Source organism: Nymphaea colorata, chromosome 6, assembly GCF_008831285.2.
Source record: "Nymphaea colorata isolate Beijing-Zhang1983 chromosome 6, ASM883128v2, whole genome shotgun sequence".
Taxonomy (NCBI): Eukaryota; Viridiplantae; Streptophyta; class Magnoliopsida; order Nymphaeales; family Nymphaeaceae; genus Nymphaea; species Nymphaea colorata.
Genome location: NC_045143.1, coordinates 3,596,625 through 3,615,898, shown reverse-complemented (window position 1 = coordinate 3,615,898; position 19,274 = coordinate 3,596,625). Strand labels below are relative to the sequence as shown.

Here is a 19,274-nt window from a genome sequence, read left to right as displayed (position 1 = left end):
GCTGGATCCCTTTCCTCCTTTTAATGAAGAAAAAATGGTATGTACAAAGAATATTCTTTGTGAAAAAAATCAAAATGTTCCCCATATTACATATTAGATTGAAAGACAGAAACTAGGAGGCAACATGAGCCGAAGGTCATTCCTTACTGAAGACTAAAGAAGAGAAAACTATCGATAGCAAAATACTCCATTTGCAAGACAGGCCTCCCCTCTATGCAACTGCTCAAACCCGCTCCAAGCTTATTGGAGATTATAAAAATCTTCAAGGGATCAGATCATTCAAGCTGATAAGAACTTGCTCCAGCAATCTAGTATCTGAATGACAACCATTTTTTCAAGAGGCTTAAAAAGCCTAACCCTAGGGGTCCCGTGTTTTCACCTAATTTTTCACATAAGAAGAGACAAAAACAATTTAATTGCAATGTAAGTATTTTTTTGCTTGAGATGTTGATGCAGGGGCATGTCCTGCTGCATTTTAATAACAAATTAATGGTTCATGGCTCCAAATATGTGCTATACCCAAGTTCGATCATGCTCATTGACTATTAAAAGCCCACGTTTCACTTGATAACTACTTAGCCAAATCAACGATTGGAATTAGAGTCGCCACAAAAACTTAGACCCACATAAGAGGCAAGTCGACCATCATTCTGAACATGGAATACCAAACCCTAGCAAAGAGAAAGGCAAAAAAAGAAAAACAAAGGAAAGTCGAGAGCAATAAAGTACCAGAGAGTGGAGGAAAGAAACTGAAGATGTGCATAAGGTGCCCGTCGTCCAATGAGTTGATGATCGACGGCCGGCAGCTCAGCTTCGTCTTCCCCCTTCCATCGTTCTCCGTGTCAAAATACACAAAACGCAGAGAGAGACTCAGAGATTGACATGTTTTTATATTTTTAGTGAAGGAAACCCTATAAAGCAAGGAGAGAAGAAAAAGCAATCGAGAGAGATTACTTACCTAGAAAACTGATTAGGTCAAAGTATTGAAACCCTAGAAAGCGTTAGATAGAACAACGGTAGGAAGGAAAGCAACGTTGATCAGATATGAGGTCCAAACAGTAGGGAGGTGAAAGGCACGGTGATCAATCTGCCACTCCAACGGGCGGTGAGGTAGATGGAGAGAATGATCCCGCAAGCTGTCTAGGGCCACATGATTCGTATATGCCTCCCTATGTGCCGCTATCGCCCTCACGAGTAACCCAACATCCACAAAGACTGAAACGAGAAACTGAAGATGTGCATAAGGCATCCGTCGTCCAACGAGTTGATCGACGGCCTGCGGCTCAGCTTCGTCTTCCCCCCTTCCATCGTTCTCTGTGCCAAGAAGTGGTGCACAACCACTTATTCGGCGACTAATATGACAAACACATCATATTGAATTGGCGGTCTTTATCATAAATGGAAGTCAGATGAGCCAAAAGCACTTTGGCTTGCGGTCTTTCAACATTTTCTAACAAGAAATTAATAACGTTCCATAACCTTCAGATTTTGCATTAAGTTCGCTTCTCTTCGTGTTAAATTTTTAATATGTTTATCAATAGCTAAACCCTTAGAGGGGGACTATTAGAGCCGACCAAATGGCGAAAACTTTGACTAAAGGGCAATTACTGTTCCCTATGTTAGGGGGTTCCTAGCCTGTAGGGCACTAACTCGGGGCTGGTGTGACCGTGTGGGTATTCCACATGGGTATTCAAAATGTAAGAGTTTTGGTTATAGGATATTTATTTTAAATTAAATTTTATCTGAATCCAACCACATATTTATGTATTTCTGAAATTGAATCCGATTAGATGTCATTTCTTAATATATATATATATATATATATATATATATATATATAATATTAAAATATATATATTTATCATGATTTATATTATACATACATATTTATGTAAAATATTATCCACATGATTTTTGTTTCATTATTATTATATATATCAGAGCTACATATAAGCTGGGGAGGGCAGTCGGCCACGCCAGCAACAAAATTTTAATTTAACTTTATATACTTTTACATACATTTCTTACAATTACTTATTTATTTATATATGTTGTGCCCCTTCAAAGAAGAGAATTTTTATAAGAGTGTCCCATAGCCAAAAAATTCTACCTCTACTATATATATATATATATATATATATATATATATATATATATATTGAGCATCAATTTTATGTCAAATTTTCATATAAGACTTTATTATTACCATTTTTTAAAGATTATAGCTAGAATTTTAAATTTTTTATGTAATCATTAATTATGAACGACGATTTGGATGTTACGGTATTTTACCTACGGCAGTATTGTCATTTATACATGATTAACGGCAGAAGCAAGTGTCCGTATTTCAAAATGTAACCAAAAGCTAGGCCTGTAAATGAAAAATTTTGCCAATAAAGGTCAGTTGTTGGAGAATGAATAATTATTAGGTTAAACAAACCGTCAGTTCAAGGTACCGCTTCGAGTGAAGAGGACAGATCAAGTAGCGGCTGGTATTTTAATTATCTCTTGCTTGGAAAAGAAATAAAATAAAGAGACTAGAAAGAAAGTGAAACGACGCATATAAATTATTCCAAGTACTTATATTCTCTCCATCTAAAAGTTGAGGTGATCATGATGTGGTCATTTTGCGATGTATTGATTGCGGTCTCAGTTCACTTGATCATGATCATATATCATTGTCACATGTCAAAATAGAAATCGACCACAGAAATTGAGCTTCATTGATTTATGTCTTACACCTAACCTAATTATGAATTAGTTCTCAAATCAAATCAAACACTAACTTAGTTGACCATTCATTATGGGCAGGAAAGTTTTTCTAACCATGCTTGTAGATGGACCTATGCTTCATAACCAGATCACATAGAGGTATAGAACATGCATTCTTGATCCATGGAGAAAGTTTGATGGGGATATAAGATGGCTAAAATTAGATGTAAATGTAATTGCTGTTAGTGTCATATGTGTTCAGCGAATCAGTAACCATGCTCTTTCTGCCTTTGGAATGTCATCCAAATTTGAAAGAATTATGATGCAAAGTAGTCTCGAAGATGAATTAAGCAGCTTTCTAACTGCTAGCCTAGAAATCATGTTGGAACAAAAATAAGGTAGGCCGTCAGCTAGTTTTACAAAATTAATGGTAAAATGCATGGCCTACTTTACGTAATCGGAAAACCACTCATCTGGCAACCAAACTCATCTTTCTGCAATATATATATATATATATAATATAATATCGAAAGGTGTAGCTACTTAAGCTTTTAACTAAAGTGCTAAGAAAGCTATTGCACCCACATTTTGAAATTCAATTGGCGTGTTGGCATCCTATACATTTTATTTCATACGAATTGGCTCTGAATTGAGACATAAAATTAATTCCATGTTTCCATGACGCTTGAAAATTAACGGGACAGAATTTTCTTTTCAAAATATTCATGCCTTGCAAGCAGTTTTTATTAAAAAACATACGTATGGTACACGTGTCGATACCTAGTAAAGGAGTCAGGTTGAATATACCTGAGGTCGAATCTTCATAATTTCTTAAGAAGGAAAAGAAGGTCCGAGTAATCAATTTTGTTCAGATTGAGTACGGCTTGGGGTGCGTAGGTTTGTGGTTCTTATGTGTGGATGTATTTTTTCCGAAAACTATACTCCATTTGATTCATGCAACCAACGTAACTGAGCGCCCTTTGGTTAATGAACTGAAACTTGTTGATTGTCACTATTTTAATATTACAATCATAGTACTGAAGATGGTTAAGCTTGCTAAATTGGTATGTTAATATATGATCTGAATGTTGTAGAACTTCGATCAGTGGTCTTGTCTGATCCCAATATAGTTGAACTTCGATCAATGGTCTTACTTGATCTAAACATTGTAGAACTTCGATCAGTGGTCTTCTCTGAAGCGAATATTGTTGAATTACGATCAGAGGACTTATCTGATCTAAATATTGTTGATCTTCGATCAGTGGTCTTGTCTGATTTGAATATTGCAGAACTTCAATCAGTAGTCTTGTCTGATCAGAATATTGTTGAACTTCGATCAGTGGTCATATATGATATGAATGATGTACAACATCTATCAGTGGTCTTGTCATATCAGAATATTGTATAACTTTGATCAACTACCTTATCTAATCTGAATGTTGTTGGATTTCAATGAGTGGTCTTATTTAATCTGAATATAGTTGAACTTCGATCAATGGTCTTACCTGAAGAAAATATTGTTGAATTACTATCCAATGTCTTATCTGATTTAAATATTGATGAACTTCGATCCATGGTCTTGTTATATCTGAATATTGTAAAACTTCGATCAATGGTCTTGTCTGATCCAAATATAGATAAACTTCAATTAGTGGTCTTATCTAATCAGAATATAGTTGAACTTTGATAAGTGGTCCTATCTGATGCAAATATTGTTGAACTACGATCAGAGGTGTTATCTGATCCAAATATTGTTGAACTTCGATCAATGGTCTTGTTTGATCTGAATATTGTAGAACTTCAATCAATGGTCTTGTTTGATCTGAATGTTGTATAACATCGAAGAGTGATCTAAATATTGTTGAACTTCGATCAATGGTCTTGTTTGATCTGAATATTGTAGAACTTCAATCAATGGACTTGTTTGATCTGAATGTTGTATAACATCGATCAGTGGTTTTATGTGACGTGAATATTGTTGAACTTTGATCAGTGGTCTTGTCTGATCTGAACATTGTAGAACTTTGATCAATGCCCTTGTCTGATCTGAATATTGTTGAACTTCGATCAATGGCCTTATGTGTTCTGAATGTTGTAGAACTTCGATCAGTGGTCTTATCATATATGAATATTGTAAAACTTCGATGAGCTACTTTATCTAATTTGAATATTGTGAACTTCTATCAGCTACCTTATTTAATCTGACTTATTTAATCTGAATGTTGTTGGACTTCAATCAATGGTCTTATCTAATGAGAATATAGTTGAACTTTGATTAGTGGTCTTATGTAACGCGAATATTGTTAAACTACAATCAAAGGTCTTATCTGATCTAAATATTATTGAACTTCGATCAATGGTCTTGTTTGATCCGAATATAATTGAACTTCGATCAATGGTCTTATCTGATCTGAATATTGTTGAAAATTGACTAGTGGTCTTGTCTGGTCCGAATATAGTTTCACTTCGATCAGTGGTTTTATGTGATCTGAATATAGTTGAACTTCGATGAGTGGTCTTATCTGATCTGAATAACGTAGAACTTGGATCAGTGGTCTTGTCTGATCCGAATATAGTTGAACTTCAGTCAATGGACTTATCTGATTTGAATATTGTTGAACTACGATCGGTGGTCTTGTATGATTGAAATATTGTTGAACTTCTATCAGTGGTCTTATCAGATCTGAATGTTATGGAACTTTGATCAACTACCTTAACTAATCTGAATATTGTTGGATTTCGATTACTGGTCTTATCTAATCCGAATATAGTTGAACTTCGATCAGTGGTCTTATCTAAAGTGAATATTGATGAATTACGATCAGAGGACTTATCTGATCTAAATATTGTTCAACTTCGATCAATGGTCTTGTTTGATCTAAATATTGTAGAACTTCGATCCGTGGTCTTGTCTGATCCGAATATAGTTGAACTTCGATCAGTGGTCTTCTATGATCTGAATATTGTGGAACATCGATCAGCTACCTTATCTAATCTAAATGGTATTGGACTTCCATCAATGGTCTTATCTAATCAGAATATAGTTGACCTTCAATCAGCGGTCCTATCTGATGCGAATATTGTTGAACTATGATTAGATGTCTTTTCTGATCTAAATATTGTTGAACTTCGACCAATGGTCTTGTTTGATCTGAATATTGTAGAAGTTCGATCAGTGATCTGGTCTAATACGAATATAGTTGAACTTCGATCAATGGTTTTATGTGATCTAAATGTTGTTGAACTTCGATCAATGGTCTTCTCTGATCTAAATATTGTAGAACTTCGATCAATGGTCTTGTCTGATCTGAATATTGTTGAACTTTGATCATTGGTCATATGTGATCTGAATGTTGTAGAACTTCGATCAATGGTCTTATCAGATCTGAATATTGTGGAACTTCGATCAATGGTCTTGATTGATCTAAATGTTGTAGAACTTCGATCAGTGGTCTTGTCTTATCCGAATTTAGTTGAACTTCGACCAGTGGTCTTATCTGATCTGAATATTGTTGAACTTCGATCGGTGGTCTTGTCTGATCCGAATATAGTTGAACTTCAGTGGTTTTACGTGATCTGAATATTGTTGAACTTCGATGAGTGGTCTTGTCTGATCTGAATATTATAGAACTTGGATCAATGGTCTTGTCTGATCTGAATATTGCTGAACTTCGATAAGTGGTCATATGTGATCAGAATGGTGTAAAACTTCGATCAGTGGTCTTATCATATATGAATATTGTGGAACTTCGATCAGCTATCTTATCTAATCTGAATTTTGTTGGAGTTCGATCAGTGGGCTCATTTAGTTAGAATATAATTGAAATTCGATCAGTGGTCTTATTTGAAGCGAATATTGATGAACTACAATCAAAGGTCTTATCTTATCTAAATATTGTTGAACTTCGATCAATGGTCTTGTTTGATTTGAATATTCTAGAACTTCGATGAGTGGTCTTGTCAGATCTGAATATAGTGGTATTATCTGATCTGAATATTGTTGAACTTCGATCAGTGGTCTTATCTGATCTGAACATTGTAGAACTTCGATCAATGGTCTTGTCTGATCTGAATATTGTTAAACTTCCATCAGTGGTCATATGTGATCTGAATGTTGTAGAACTTCGATCAGTGGTCTTATCAGATCTGAATATTGTGGAACTTCGATCAATGGTCTTGATTGATCTAAATGTTGTAGAACTTCGATCAGAGGTCTTGTCTGATCCGAACATAGTTGAACTTCGATGAGTGGTCTTGTCTGATCTGAATATTATAGGACTTGGACCAATGGTCTTGTCTGATCTGAATATTGCTGAACTTCGATCAATGGTCATATGTGATCTGAATGGTGTAGAACTTCGATCAGTGGTCTTATCATATATGAATATTGTGGAACTTCTATCAGCTACCTTATCTAATCTGAATGTTGTTGGAGTTCGATCAGTGCACTCATTTAGTCAGAATATAGTTGAAATTCGATCAGTAGTCTTATCTGAAGCGAATATTGTTGAACTACGATCAGAGGTCTTATCTGATCTAAAAATTGTTGAACTTCGATAAATGGTCTTGTTTGATTTGAATATTCTAGAACTTCGATGAGTGGTCTTGTCAAATCCGAATATAGTTGAACTTCGATCAGTGGTCTTATCTGATCTGAATATTGTTGAACTTCGATCAGTGGTCTTATCTGATCTGAACATTGTAGAACTTCGATCAATGGTCTTGTCTGATCTGAATATTGTTGAACTTCGATCACTGGTCATATATGATCTGAATGTTGTAGAACTTCGATCAGTGGTCTTATCAGATCTGAATATTGTGGAACTTCGATCAATGGTCTTGATTGATCTAAATGTTGCAGAACTTCGATCAGTGGTCTTGTCTGATCCGAATATAGTTGAACTTCGATCAGTGGTCTTATCAGATCTGAATATTGTTGAACTTCGATTAGTGGTCTTGTCTGATCCGAATATAGTTGAACTTCGATCAGTGGTCTTATCTGATCTGAATATTGTTGAACTTCGATGAGTGGTCTTGTCTGATCTGAATATTATAGGACTTGGATCAATGGTCTTGTCTGATCTGAATATTGTTGAACTTCGATCAGTGGTCATATGTGATCTGTATGGTGTAGAACTTCGATCAGTGGTCTTATCATATATGAATATTGTGGATCTTCGATCAGCTACCTTATCTAATCTGAATGTTCTTGGAGTTCGATCAGTGGGCTCATTTAGTTAAAATATAGTTGAAATTCGATGAGTGGTCTTATCTGAAGCGAATATTGATGAACTACAATCAGAGGTCTCATCTGATCAAAATATTGTAGAACTTTGATCAATGGTCTTGTTTGATTTGAATATTCTAGAACTTCGATGAGTGGTCTTGTCAGATCTGAATATAGTGGTATTATCTGATCTAAATATTGTTGAACTTCGATCAGTGGTCTTATCTGATCTGAACATTGTAGAACTTCGATCAATGGTCTTGTCTGATCTAAATATTGTTGAACTTCGATCAGTGGTCATATGTGATCTGAATGTTGTAGAACTTCGATCAGTGGTCTTATCAGATCTGAATATTGTGGAACTTTGATCAATGGTCTTGATTGATCTAAATGTTGTAGAACTTCGATCAGTGGTCTTGTCTGATCCAAATATAGTTGAACTTCGATCAGTGGTCTTATCTTATCTGAATATTGTTGAACTTCGATCAGTGGTCTTGTCTGATCCGAATATAGTTGAACTTCGATCAGTGGTTTTATGTGATCTGAATATTGTTGAACTTCGATGAGTGGTCTTGTCTGATGTGAATATTGTAGAACTTGGATCAATGGTCTTGTCTGATCTGAATGTCGTTGAACTTCGATCAGTGGTCATATGTGATCTGAATGGTGTAGAACTTCGATCAGTGGTCTTATCATATATGAATATTGTACAACTTCGATCAGCTACCTTATCTAATCTGAATGTTGTTGGAGTTCGATCAGTGGACTCATTTAGTCAGAATATAGTTGAAATTCGATCAGTAGTCTTATCCGAAGCGAATATTGTTGAACTACAATCAGAGGTCTTATCTGATCTAAATATTGTTGAACTTCGATCAATGGTCTTGTTTGATCTAAATATTGTAGAACTTCCATGAGTGGTCTTGTCATATCTGAATATAGTTGAACTTCGATCAGTGGTCTTATCTAATCTCAATATTGTTGAACTTCGATCAATGGTCTTGTCTGATCTGAACATTGTAGAACTTCGATCAATGGTCTTGTCTGATCTGAATATTGTTGAACTTCGATCAGTGGTCATATATGATATGAATGTTGTAGAACTTCGATGAGTGGTCTTATCAGATCTTAATATTGTGGAACTTCGATCAATGGTCTTGATTGATCTAAATTTTGTAGAACTTCGATCAGTGGTCTTGTCTGATCTGAATATAGTTGAACTTCGATCAGTGGTCTTATCTGATCTGAATATTGTTGAACTTCGATCAGTGGTCTTGTCTGATCCGAATATAGTTGAACTTCGATCAGTGGTTTTATGTGATCTGAATATTGTTGAACTTCGATGAGTGGTCTTGTCTGATCTGAATATTATAGAACTTCTATCAATGGTCTTGTTTGATCTGAATATTGTTGAACTTCGATCAGTGGTTATATGTGATCTGAATGGTGTAGAACTTCGATCAGTGGTCTTATCATATATGAATATTGTGGAACTTCGATCAGCTACCTTATCTAATCTGAATGTTGTAGGAGTTCGATCAGTGGGCTTATTTAGTTAGAATATAGTTCAAATTCGATCAGTTGTCTTCTCTGAAGCGAATACTGTTGAACTACAATCAGAGGTCTTATCTGATCTAAATATTGTTGAACTTCGATCAATGGTCTTGTTTGATCTAAATATTGTAGAACTTCCATGAGTGGTCTTGTCAGATCCGAATATAGTTGAACTTCGATCAGTGGTCTTATCTGATCTCAATATTGTTGAACTTCGATCAATGGTCTTGTCTGATCTGAACATTGTAGAACTTCGATCAATGGTCTTGTCTGATCTGAATATTGTTGAAATTCGCTCAGTGGTCATATGTGATCTGAATGTTGTAGAACTTCGATCAGTGGTCTTATCAGATCTGAATATTGTGGAACTTCGATCAATGGTCTTGATTGATCTAAATTTTGTAGAACTTCGATCAGTGGTCTTCTCTGATCCAAATATAGTTGAACTTCGATCAATGGTCTTATCTGATCTGAATATTGTTGAACTTCGATCAGTGGTCTTGTCAGATCCGAATATAGTTGAACTTCGATCAGTGGTCTTATCTGATCTGAATATTGTTGAACTTCGATGAGTGGTCTTGTCTGATCTGAATATTATAGGACTTGGATCAATGGTCTTGTCTGATCTGAATATTGTTGAACTTCGATCAGTGGTCATATGTGATCTGAATGGTGTAGAACTTCGATCAGTGGTCTTATCATATATGAATATTGTGGAACTTCGATCAGCTACCTTATATAATCTGAATGTTGTAGGAGTTCGATCAATGGGCTCATTTAGTTAGAATATAGTTGAAATTCGATCAGTGGTCTTATCTGAAGTGAATATTGTTGAACTACAATCAGAGGTCTTATCTGATCTAAATATTGTTGAACTTCGATCAATGGTCTTGTTTGATTTGAATATTCTACAACTTCGATGAGTGGTCTTGTCATATCCGAATATAGTTGAACTTCGATCAGTGGTCTTGTCTGATCCGAATATAGTTGAACTTCGATCAGTGGTCTTATCTGATCTGAATATTGTTGAACTTTGATCAGTGGTCTTGTCTGATCTGAATATAGTTGAACTTCGATCAGTGGTTTTATGTGATCTGAATATTGTTGAACTTCGATGAGTGGTCTTGTCTCATGTGAATATTGTAGAACTTGGATCAATGGTCTTGTCTGATCTGAATATCGTTGAACTTCGATCAGTGGTCATATGTGATCTGAATGGTGTAGAACTTCGATCAGTGGTCTTATCATATATGAATATTGTGGAACTTCGATCAGCTACCTTATCTAATCTGAATGTTGTTGGAGTTCGATCAGTGGACTCATTTAGTCAGAATATAGTTGAAATTCGATCAGTAGTCTTATCCGAAGCGAATATTGTTGAACTACAATCAGAGGTCTTATCTGATCTAAATATTGTTGAACTTCGATCAATGGTCTTGTTTGATCTAAATATTGTAGAACTTCCATGAGTGTTCTTGTCATATCCGAATATAGTTGAACTTCGATCAGTGGTCTTATCTGATCTCAATATTGTTGAACTTCGATCAAGGGTCTTGTCTGATCTGAACATTGTAGAACTTCGATCAATGGTCTTGTCTGATCTGAATATTGTTGAACTTCGATCAGTGGTCATATATGATATGAGTGTTGTAGAACTTCGATGAGTGGTCTTATCAGATCTGAATATTGTGGAACTTCGATCAATGATCTTGATTGATCTAAATTTTGTAGAACTTCGATCAATGGTCTTGTCTGATCTGAATATAGTTGAACTTCGATCAGTGGTCTTATCTGATCTGAATATTGTTGAACTTCGATCAGTGGTCTTGTCTGATCCGAATATAGTTGAACTTCGATCAGTGGTTTTATGTGATCTGAATATTGTTGAACTTCGATGAGTGGTCTTGTCTGATCTGAATATTATAGAACTTCTATCAATGGTCTTGTTTGATCTGAATATTGTTGAACTTCGATCAGTGGTTATATGTGATCTGAATGGTGTAGAACTTCGATCAGTGGTCTTATCATATATGAATATTGTGGAACTTCGATCAGCTACCTTATCTAATCTGAATGTTGTAGGAGTTCGATCAGTGGGCTCATTTATTTAGAATATAGTTGAAATTCGATCAGTTGTCTTCTCTGAAGCGAATACTGTTGAACTACAATCAGAGGTCTTATCTGATCTAAATATTGTTGAACTTCGATCAATGGTCTTGTTTGATCTAAATATTGTAGAACTTCCATGAGTGGTCTTGTCAGATCCGAATATAGTTGAACTTCGATCAGTGGTCTTATCTGATCTCAATATTGTTGAACTTCGATCAATGGTCTTGTCTGATCTGAACATTGTAGAACTTCGATCAATGGTCTTGTTTGATCTGAATATTGTTGAACTTCGCTCAGTGGTCATATGTGATCTGAATGTTGTAGAACTTCGATCAGTGGTCTTATCAGATCTGAATATTGTGCAACTTCGATCAATGGTCTTGATTGATCTAAATGTTGTAGAACTTCGATCAGTGGTCTTCTCTGATCCAAATATAGTTGAACTTCGATCAATGGTCTTATCTGATCTGAATATTGTTGAACTTCGATCAGTGGTCTTCTCAGATCCGAATATAGTTGAACTTCGATCAGTGGTCTTATCTGATCTGAATATTGTTGAACTTCGATGAGTGGTCTTGTCTGATCTGAATATTATAGGACTTGGATCAATGGTCTTGTCTGATCTGAATATTGTTGAACTTCGATCAGTGGTCATATGTGATCTGAATGGTGTAGAACTTCGATCAGTGGTCTTATCATATATGAATATTGTGGAACTTCGATCAGCTACCTTATCTAATCTGAATGTTGTTGGAGTTCGATCAGTGGACTCATTTAGTCAGAATATAGTTGAAATTCGATCAGTAGTCTTATCCGGAACGAATATTGTTGAACTACAATCAGAGGTCTTATCTGATCTAAATATTGTTGAACTTCGATCAATGGTCTTGTTTGATCTAAATATTGTAGAACTTCCATGAGTGGTCTTGTCATATCCGAATATAGTTGAACTTCGATCAGTGGTCTTATCTGATCTCAATATTGTTGAACTTCGATCAATGGACTTGTCTGATCTGAACATTGTAGAACTTCGATCAATGGTCTTGTCTGATCTGAATATTGTTGAACTTCGATCAATGGTCATATATGATATGAATGTTGTAGAACTTCGATGAGTGGTCTTATCAGATCTGAATATTGTGGAACTTCGATCAATGGTCTTGATTGATCTAAATTTTGTAGAACTTCGATCAGTGGTCTTGTCTGATCTGAATATAGTTGAACTTCGATCAGTGGTCTTATCTGATCTGAATATTGTTGAACTTCCATCAGTGGTCTTGTCAGATCCGAATATAGTTGAACTTCGATCAGTGGTCTTATCTGATCTGAATATTGTTGAACTTCGATGAGTGGTCTTGTCTGATCTGAATATTATAGGACTTGGATCAATGGTCTTGTCTGATCTGAATATTGTTGAACTTCGATCAGTGGTCATATGTGATCTGAATGGTGTAGAACTTCGATCAGTGGTCTTATCATATATGAATATTGTGGAACTTCGATCAGCTACCTTATCTAATATGAATGTTGTTGGAGTTCGATCAGTGGGCTCATTTAGTTAGAATATAGTTGAAATTCGAACAGTGGTCTTATCTGAAGCGAATATTGTTGAACTACAATCAGAGGTCTTATCTGATCTAAATATTGTTGAACTTCGATCAATGGTCTTGTTTGATCTAAATATTGTAGAACTTCCATGAGTGGTCTTGTCAGATCCGAATATAGTTGAACTTCGATCAGTGGTCTTATCTGATCTCAATATTGTTGAACTTCGATCAATGGTCTTGTCTGATCTGAACATTGTAGAACTTCGATCAATGGTCTTGTCTGATTTGAATATTGTTGAACTTCGCTCAGTGGTCATATGTGATCTGAATGTTGTAGAACTTCGATCAGTGGTCTTATCAGATCTGAATATTGTGCAACTTCGATCAATGGTCTTGATTGATCTAAATGTTGTAGATCTTCGATCAGTGGTCTTCTCTGATCCAAATATAGTTGAACTTCGATCAATGGTCTTATCTGATCTGAATATTGTTGAACTTCGATCAGTGGTCTTGTCAGATCCGAATACAGTTGAACTTCGATCAGTGGTCTTATCTGATCTGAATATTGTTGAACTTCGATGAGTGGTCTTGTCTGATCTGAATATTATAGGACTTGGATCAATGGTCTTGTCTGATCTGAATATTGTTGAACTTCGATCAGTGGTCATATGTGATCTGAATGGTGTAGAACTTCGATCAGTGGTCTTATCATATATGAATATTGTGGAACTTCGATCAGCTACCTTATATAATCTGAATGTTGTAGGAGTTCGATCAATGGGCTCATTTAGTTAGAATATAGTTGAAATTCGATCAGTGGTCTTATCTGAAGTGAATATTGTTGAACTACAATCAAAGGTCTTATCTGATCTAAATATTGTTGAACTTCGATCAATGGTCTTGTTTGATTTGAATATTCTAGAACTTCGATGAGTGGTCTTGTCATATCCGAATATAGTTGAACTTCGATCAGTGGTCTTGTCTGATCCGAATATAGTTGAACTTCGATCAGTGGTCTTATCTGATCTGAATATTGTTGAACTTTGATCAGTGGTCTTGTCTGATCTGAATATAGTTGAACTTCGATCAGTGGTCATATATGATATGAATGTTGTAGAACTTCGATGAGTGGTCTTATCAAATCTGAATATTGTGCAACTTCGATCAATGGTCTTGATTGATCTAAATTTTGTAGAACTTCGATCAGTGGTCTTGTCTGATCCGAATATAGTTGAACTTCGATCAATGGTCTTACCTGATCTGAATATTTTTGAACTTTGATCAGTGGTCTTGTCTGATCTGAATATTATAGAACTTGGTTTTATCTGTGGAAATTTGATCAGTGGTCTTATCTGAAGCGAATATTGTTGAACTACAATCAGTGGTCTTGTCTGATCCAAATATAGTTGAACTTCGATCAGTGGTCTTATCGGATCAGAATATTGTTGAACTTCGATCATAGGTCTTATCTGATCCAAATATAGTTGAATTTCGATCAGTGGTTTTATGTGATCTGAATATTGTTGAACTTCGATGAGTGGTCTTGTCTGATCTCAATATTATAGAACTTGGATCAATGGTCTTGTCTGATCTGAATATTGTTGAACTTCGATCAGCGGTCATATGTGATCTGAATGGTGTAGAACTTCGATCAGTGGTCTTATCATATATGAATATTGTGGAACTTCGATCAGCTACCTTATCTAATCTGAATGTTGTTGGAGTTCGATCAGTGGGCTCATTTAGTTAGAATATAGTTGAAATTCGATCAGTGGTCTTATCTGAAGCGAATATTGTTGAACTACAATCAAAGGACTTATCTGATCTAAATATTGTTGAACTTCGATCAATGATCTTGTTTGATTTGAATATTCTAGAACTTCGATGAGTGGTCTTGTCAGATCCGAATATAGTTGAACTTCGATCAGTGGTCTTATCTGATCTGAATATTGTTGAACTTCGATCATTGGTCTTGTCTGATCTGAACATTGTAGAACTTCGATCAATGGTCTTGTCTGATCTGAATATTGTTGAACTTCGATCTGTGGTCATATGTGATCTGAATGTTGTAGAACTTCGATCAGTGGTCTTATCAGATCTGAATATTGTAGAACTTCGATCAATGGTCTTGTCTGATCCGATTATAGTTGAACTTCGATCAGTGGTTTTATGTGATCTGATTATTGTTGAACTTCGACGAGTGGTCTTGTCTGATCTGAATATTATAAAACTGGGATGAATGGTCTTGTCTGATCTCAATATTGTTGAACTTCAATCATTGGTCATATGTGATCTGAATGGTGTAGAACTTCGATGAGTGGTCTTATCATATATGAATATTGTGGAACTTCGATCAGCTACCTTATCTAATCTGAATGTTGTTGGAGTTCGATCAGTGGGCTCATTTAGTTAGAATATAGTTGAAATTCGATCATTGGTCTTATCTGAAGCGAATATTGTTGAACTACAATCAAAGGTCTTATCTGATCTAAATATTGTTGAACTTCGATCAATGGTCTTATTTGATTTGAATATTCTAGAACTTCGATCAGTGGTCTTGTCTGATTTGAATATTGTATAACTTCGATCAGTGGTCATGTCTGATCTAAATATTGTTGAACTTCGATCATATTTATCTAAATATTGTTGAACTACGATCAGTGGTCATATCTGATCCAAATACGATCAGTGGTCATATCTGATCTAAATATGTTGAGATACAATGAGTGGTCTCTATCTTACGCATTTTCAAGTGTGTAATTAACTCGATTGTTTGCAATGGGATTTAGTTCCCAACAACCTAAGAGGTCGGTGTTGTTTGGTAAGAGAACCTAAGATTGTTGTTTTGCAATCATAGATTGCACATGTTGATCTATAGTGGCGAAACACTCATCAATTTGTCGTATTGCTTCTCAACCTCTTCCATCCACACAACCACAGATTTTCGATCTTCTTGAATCTGCTCTGACGCCCAATTGTAGCAGTGGACTACCATAGGAGAAAACGATGACAAACAAGAATTAAGACTACCCAATAACACTCAACTCCGTTAATTAGGGTTAAGCATCCAAGGGCATTAACTTCTCATTAACTGTAGCCCGCTTGGGTATCACTACACATTTAAATGGTCATTAATGGGGTTCGCATAGGCATAAGACGCGACCCAACTATTAATTACTTCTACACTAACTACTAACTTTTCTCAAATTTCCTTAAGCAACCAACATCTATCAAGAAAGACATGAAAACATAATAAAAAAACCATTGTTTTCCATGAGTCTATAAATGTCCAAAAGCGCCTATTAAAAAGTATGTAATGAATTTGCTTCAACTTGTTCAAACATTCATCTTTTAATGATGCATGAAAATTTGTAGTTCATTTAGAATCATGGAGGCAATAAAAAATGTTAAAAATCTGTATATATAATTTTCAAAAATGTTATGCAAGTGTTCATCAAACCACATAACGATGCATGAAAATTTGTAAAAAATTGACAACACTTTTCAAACTTCTATGAAAACTTGTGCAAGCCATTTAAATAGCAATAAGTTTGAAAAAAAAAAATCTTTGTTTTGTCGCATGAAAGTTCACCAAATGTTTATGTTAGAGAACATTTGAATCTTTGTAAAAATTCCAACATGACAGTAACAATCTTTGATAATCATGGTATTTTGGGTGTGAAGGGTCAACAAATACGCTTGGGAAACTAAGTACAAATATAAAAAAAGAAATTAGAGAGGTACTAATTCAGAAAAATATGGAAATTGTCATCCAAGATAATAATATATGATCATCGGTTTAAGTCATCATAGATGTCTATGGTAATTCGAAAAAAAAAAAACTAAAAGAGTAAAAAATGCTTGCAAACATTGGTTAAAAGAATCATGAAAATCTAAAAGAACAAAAATGTTTCACGAGCATTAAAATGTGCACAAGACTTTGCCAAAATCTATATAAACAATTTGTTACTTCCAACTTTTTTTAATAAATGTGAAAAATTAATTTTAGAAATTTCTATAAAATTGTATGAAGCAACAATAATGTTACTAAAGTTTTATAAAAAAAGTTTTAAAAAGTGTTTACCTATGTTCAAGAAACCATATCAAAATACACAAGGTTTCTAAATATTTATGACACTTGTCAAACATTTAAAAAATTTCACTACAAGAAAATGACATTTAGTGATGTACAACATGCTTCAATAAATGTCATCAATGATGCTAACTCTTCATCACGAATGGCACCATTAAAAATAATTACGGAATGAATGGTGCACTCATTGCTATTAACTATCACAATTAGTCATGCATTAACAATGATAATGCAGCTGCTGTGTCACCAACTATCCCTCAACGGTTCATGAAACAACAAAAGCGTAAGATGCATGAACAACCAACAATAACAAATAAATGCTCAAGCAGCAAAAATGAAAAAGTTAAGCTGCAATCAATAACACTAGGATATATAACTACAAAAGCAGTTGAAAGCATTTTCAGATTGAGAGCTAGCAGCATAACTGTTTTACTTACTAACCTTTTATATGATATAGTATTTTCTTTGGTCTAAAAGACAAAAGAAAGTTGTAAACGCTACCATACCACTTTATGGTGCTCTGCAAACTTCTAATATCTGTATAATTGTACTAAATAAAGCAAAATAAATCCTCTAACCTGAATAAGGAGGTCAACTAGCAGCCCTCAACACGCAATTCTGACCGGCTTGGACCAGTATAATCCACTGGCACACCATGAATAAAAAACTTGAGAGTTGGAAACCCACTGCATTACAAGAAAACTTTTTAGATGCAGTCACTCCTGTCCTCAATCTAATCACTAAAATAATGCAAACAACTCAGTCCCTCAAAGCAGGAAAATTCTTTGATGACACAAAATTCAGAAAAAGATCTAGAACACGAAGAAGAAACTATTTTAATATGAAAACAGCTGAGAATAGTAATGAACAATCGATTTGAAGCACCATACTTGCCATCAAATTTTGAAGCAAGATGCCTGCATTTGTCAGCATTTACTTAAGCAACTGCAATTGGTCTCTCCAAGCCTGCTAATATTGGTGCAGCAGCATGTAACTGCTAAAAGAACAATGGAAGCATCAGTTTTGAAGAAAGAAAAATATACACATTGAGAACAAAAAAACAAAAAAAAAGATATACATACAGTTATACACTAGACGGGAAGATACAATAAACAATAGAAAGAACAGGCACCAAAACAAACTCACAGTGTAGTGTAGGACAACTTCCCTAACATAGCAATGCATAGCAAAAACCATAAAACACTTTTGAAACTACAACAATCTAGGCAGTAAATAAAATATGACCAGATAGACAAAAACAAATATCTCCAATATGTGGTGGAATCAACGAAAACTTTGACCATAAATTGTTAGGTAGAAACTTGATAGTCACTATGTGGACAGTGTGTAAGAAAGTTTGTCTATTTAGATTATGAAGGTTCTATTAACTTACAAAAAAAAAAAAAGAAAATAGTTAGGTTCTCACCATTCTATATTCTAACTGCATTAGCTCATCATGACAAAGAACCTGTCACTTCTGAAGTCAGAGCTCATTTGATGGATTATATTAGCAAGCAGCTACTTATAACAATTAAAGCAGCTTGATCAGCTCATCTACATCCACCAAGTCCAGGTGCCTGTGTTGCATCCATCTGTGTATATCTATTTGTAATTTGAACTAAAAATTAGTTGAGTACTTCTCTTAACTCCCTTAGAGTGCATTTGTTGTCTGAGGCCAAAACTTGGTTTGGTAACAGACAAATATAAGACTTACAAAAAATTCATTTCTAAAGCAGCAGGCAGCAACACTGAAGATGTTCATTTGCAAAAAGAAAAAAGAAAAGGCTCCTAGGTCCAATTAAAACTGAGAATGTTTGCAGCATTAGCAATTTTCATTTGGTCATTTATGTCTTGCTTCATGTATACATGTATAAGCTCTATTGTGTTTTCTCTGAATATATTTTTCATGATACAAACAAACAAAAATTGGAGGTTATTCTGATTCCTTCCAGCCTTAATGGCTGGATCCCTTTCCTCCTTTTAATGAAGAAAAAATGGTATGTACAAAGAATATTCTTTGTGAAAAAAATCA

At 34.9% G+C, this 19,274-nt stretch overlaps 1 long non-coding RNA gene across 6 annotated transcripts in view; it reads right to left on the bottom strand.

The window, feature by feature from the left end:
• LOC116256049 (uncharacterized) overlaps window positions 1-19,274 on the bottom strand; it is a 36,530-nt gene that overhangs the window by 15,149 nt on the left and 2,107 nt on the right. For 4 of the 6 annotated variants that reach the window (XR_007573597.1, XR_007573600.1, XR_007573596.1 and 1 more), the window contains 4 exons: window positions 18,133-18,236; window positions 17,821-17,928; window positions 959-1,314; window positions 730-835 (listed from right to left, as the gene is read on the bottom strand). This is a non-coding gene — a long non-coding RNA (uncharacterized LOC116256049). Of the gene's footprint in view, window positions 1-729; window positions 836-958; window positions 1,315-17,820; window positions 17,929-18,132; window positions 18,240-19,274 lie in introns of all 6 variants that reach the window. The other 2 variants (XR_007573599.1, XR_007573601.1) reach the window with 1 other exon arrangement.